Source organism: Pyxicephalus adspersus, chromosome 1, assembly GCF_032062135.1.
Source record: "Pyxicephalus adspersus chromosome 1, UCB_Pads_2.0, whole genome shotgun sequence".
Lineage (NCBI taxonomy): Eukaryota > Metazoa > Chordata > Amphibia > Anura > Pyxicephalidae > Pyxicephalus > Pyxicephalus adspersus.
Genome location: NC_092858.1, coordinates 75,335,512 through 75,340,580, shown reverse-complemented (window position 1 = coordinate 75,340,580; position 5,069 = coordinate 75,335,512).

Here is a 5,069-nt window from a genome sequence, read left to right as displayed (position 1 = left end):
GGAGCCGCAGGTTGCAGACCCCTGACTTAACCAACTATTGATTGTTTGGAAGTCCCACACACACATGTGATTCTGCTCTTTATTTTGATTGGAATTCTGATCGGATGTAGTCATTCATTTGTACACACAAGACAACTTGTATAGGTCCAATCAATATTTACTAACACATATGATCAGAACACTGCTGATTGGCTGCTGAATTCCCTGAACCGGTTAGGGCCACCATTATGTCCGCTCTCAGATCTACCCACATACACCTAGTGAAATCCTGCAAGTTGGCGAGACATCAGTGGAATATGACATGATGGTCTCACCCCAGCACATGAATACTACATTTGTACCATGGAGTGGGATGGTTACAGGTTCCTAAAATGGGTTTTGTGCCCATTCCCCCAGCCCTGGGTGTCACAGAAACAGAAAATGAGAGTAAATGTTCCCATAGGGTCACACACATTGTCACCAGCCCTCACATTATCCATATAGAAATCTCTTTATTTCCATTACACCAATGAACAGAGAATTGTAATATTGCCACAGGTGTAATGTATTCCCATAGCAGAGTAAGGACTACTGGAAGATAAACTCTGCCTCACACAACATTAAGAAGCCCGCACCAGGCCCCGCCCCTCAGACCCTATGACGTCACTGGGTCCCTCCTCGCGCGCTGCAGAGCTTGTCAGGCTGTCCGGGCTACTACAGCGATCTGTCCCACATCTCCAGCATCCCGCCGGGGCAGCCAGGACACAGCACATAGCCGGGGATCCGAGCAGACCATGGGTGAGTGCCCCCATTCCCTCCATTTACTGGCTGCACCGGGCCTCATGGGGGGCCCAAACTTTGCAAACTTCCATTGAGATGCTGTGTGCATAGATATATCAGCTCATTAACTATTAGGGATCACTTTGTAGATTGCTGCTATATTGAACTGTGATTCTTTTATCTCAAGCTAGACTTACCATATAAGATATTTGTGATCAATTATAAAATAACAATGTATTACAAATCTGGTTGCTTTGCTGATAGATAATCGGTTTATGTTCACCAATCAAAACTACTTTTTTTTAATTGCAAAAATGAATCAAATAAGTGGATGGCACAGATATAGCTGATCGCATGGATCGATTTCCATTGATGGCATGGTGTATGCCTAGTGTCATGCCATTTCATGAACAATCAGGATTACATAACCTGACAACACTGTGTTAATGAGCTCTATCCCATCTGATGAAGTCATTATTTTGGCCATCTCTAGTGGCAGCTGATTAATTCACAAATGACATTTGTAGTTGTCCTCCGGAAAGAATAAAATACCTTTTTGGTGGATATGGATCATCAGATGGATGTTAGATGTGTTTCCATGCTAAATACATTTCATTTCTCTTGAATATATGTAATAAAATGCACATCTTTGTCTGCCATAAGATATTTTCCATGATTCCAGTCCATTCTGGATGTCCTCTACGAGTGGTGGCTGTGCAGTGATTTATAGCCGCTATATGGAATTTCTGTACACAGCAGGTTTCGGACCTGTTCCTAACATTCATCAGGTCCTGACGTGACCCCTTTGTTTTTGCCTAGTTTAAACAATTCTAAGTCTTTGTGAATGTGTAGTATTAATATAGATCAGGAATATGTCATTGAATCACAGAAATGAAATGGAGTGCCAGGTTGGAGCGCTTTACTTGCTGATGTGCTGAAATGTAGTTAAAAGTTTGCAAGTTGTGTTTAAAGTGCATATGATGTAGCATGGTGTCAGTGGGCAACAAGTGACCGAACATTTCTGCAGAACATTCATATACCTTACATGATATTTATTAGAATCTAGAATTCAATGTGTTATCGAACAGATGAGAATTTCTAGGTGCTAATGTTTGCAAATTTATGCAAGGCACCTACAAGGCAGCAGCTCTGGGAAGTCAATCACACAAATGCTTTATTTCTCCAAAATGGAGCACTGTAGCAGGTATATGAAGTCCCTGCTCCCCAGTACAGCCTAAATCATACATCCTCAACTTTTTTAACATGTGGGATCCCTTGAAATAATTTTCAGGTCTTTAGGTAACCCCTTCTTTAATTACTATATTCACAGATCATAGCACATTAACACAAATGTCACCCTTGCAGATAGCCAAAACCATTGGTGGTTGTTAAACTCACCTGAGAGTCAGAAATTGCTCATTGCCCATGTAGCACACCCTGGAGGAACCCTGGAATTTCACATATCCCTGGTTGAGAAACACTGGGTTAAGAGGTTTAAAATGAACATATTCTATGGACACCTATCCTGCTTTAACTTAAACTATATAAGCCTTCCTCAGCCATTAAAGAACCCTTAAAACTCATGTCTTGGGAACCCCCTACTAAAACTATATTGGAGATCAGCAAAAAAAATTTACCCTACATTGGTGGTCAGCAGAAAAAATTCACTTTTCTAAGATTTGGTGTCATACTACTGCCAATTGGTATTGGCCACAAAATTATGAGGTCGCCATGGCATGGGAATCAATCGGAACTCTTGCAATCTCTGGAGTAACTCAGGGTTCCAGGGAACCTTGTTTGGGAAAGACTAGATCCATTTTCTTCTGGGTTTGTAAAGCATTTTTACTAGTTTTATAGAAACCTTCTGCAGACCTTGGAACACTACATTCTGTCTTAATTTTTGAGAAATATGTAAATCTGTTCTCACATTATTTGGTATATAATAAGTCTGCCTAGGTTTTTGTTGCAGTTTCCAGTAAAAAGCACATTTTCCCATGTAATTAATAGTAACTCATGTAAAGAAGGTTAAAGCACCACAATAAACTACACTGGGAGATAAAAGCAGAGATGCAAAAAGGTTTAGACAAGAAATGGTGCTGCTTCTGCTTTATATACACAACTGTGTTGAATTTGTTGTGCTCACATGCAGTGGCTTTACTTTAATATAATGCAGCTGGATGGGCACATTGAGGCTGTAAACTTCCTATAGACTGTGAAAGAATTCATCTCATGTAGACCCATTTATATCACTCCTAAGAAGAGCTCACTATCTGACATAGCTAGCACACATGAGTCCTGTTATGTTGCCAGGTTGATTCTGGGTTGTGGGAAATCCATGCAAACATACAAACTCCATACAGATATTGTCACTGGAAAGGAGGAAAAGCACCTAAACTTTGTATTTCAGAATACTTCTAATAAATTAGAGTGAAACCATCCTAAAAAAGTTCCCCTATATTTCATTCTGTTTAAATATTTAGAAATCTTTTTTTTTTTTTTTTTACTGTTATAGGACATGATTTGGGGATTATTTATGTTCTATGAGGTAAATACATCGTCCTCTGCATTCAATTAGCCCCTGAACAATTTTCCATCTGCTGGATTGTCTAACCTCCTGGTTTTGTCATCATGAACACCGCTAAATCTTAAAGGGGCTTCACAATAAAATTTACATTCAGATCAAAAATCTGAAACTTCGCTTTAATGAGTAGCTACTTCATAAACTAATAATCAAAGTACATCTACATTCTAAACTTTTTAAATTTGTATTTGTTTTGGATAGAATGAGAAAAGGTTAGAACCCCTGTAGACAAAAAGTGTGAGAAAATCTGCAATAGAACCCAACACATAGCTGATGGAGGTTCTAGCATTCACATACTTATTTGCAGAAAAAGAATTGTATTTCTTTGTATTACTGTTAAGGAAATGAAGGAATCTCTCCAAAGGAGCCTCCAACTACTAGAAGACCTAACAAAGGTTCCAATCCTTTCCTACTCTAGCCAAGGCTAAATAAGTTTTGGGTTTAGGTAAAGTCCACATAAGTGGACCTTATTTGAAAAGTGAAAGTTTACTTTATGCTTAGCCCTGTACTCAAGGATATTGGATCTTCTTGAATACTCTACTAAAAAGTCTAGTAGTGTCTCCATAGCCTGCACAACTGCATCAGAGGAGGGGATTTAAAGTAAGAAGTTTTTCACTTCAAAGGTTTCATACATTTCTGAGAATCCTTTTTTACTTAGGGGGAAAAGCTTGAAATTAGTCATATATTACCTTTATTCTTTGCAATTAAGAAATCCATTTTTTCTCTATACCTGTTTTTGTTGCAGCTTAGTAATGCAAAAAGAGTCTGTTCACCTTTAAAGACCAATTTGCTTATCTTCACATACAGTTTGGGTAATGCATCATCTTTGTGCTTTCCCAATGAAAGCTCATAAATGATAACCATATCTTGGTATATTTTTACAATTGCTTTATACAAAATTTACACATTTTAATTCAGCATAATTATACTATGTACCTATGTTACCTGTAAGTAACATTTACTTTCAAACAACTTTCACTGTTGCTGGGATCACAGAACTGGATCTGTATCTTAACTTTTCACCTTTGTCCTGCATTAGGTGACTTGACTCTCAACTTTCCCTTCCACATTTGTACCAATGCCTCAAATTCTCTAAAAATAAAAGTAAACTGATGCACGAGCCCTTTGCTGAAGTGAGTTCTTCACTCTGTTAGTGGTTTATGCTCCCCAGTTTGTAAAAGTGTTTTTATTGCTCATTGTGAAAACTCCAGATTATTCAGAACCTCGTTATAAGTTAAACTGTGAAATTATTAGGCTTCATTCTGGGCAATTTTGGCTCTAAAGCATTGGTCGCCAACCTTTCGGACCTCACGGACCACTAAATCCATGAACCAGTAACATCAAAGCAGCTAGCATTACCTTCAGGTCAGGAATTGCAGCACCTGTTTCATGATGAAGGCAAAATGTTATTTTTTACTGGCTTGAAATTATAAATGGCCCTAAAGCCATTTATAATTTCTTCTGTCGTAGTAGAAATTATCTTAGCTATGAAATCTTTTTTACATTATGGACATGCTCCTTTTCCCACATGTCAAAGGCTTGTTACGGTTGTTTGAGATGAACAGTTATTCAGTCTAAAAAGCCTTGTTCTGGTCTTGCAGCTCTGGATGATGATGATGATGAAAATTGATAGTAAGTTCCTAAGGTTCCTATGTTGAAATTCTAGAACCACTAAATTTGGACATATAAATTGAAGAAGGCCCTTCAATTCATACCACCCAGATTTTGT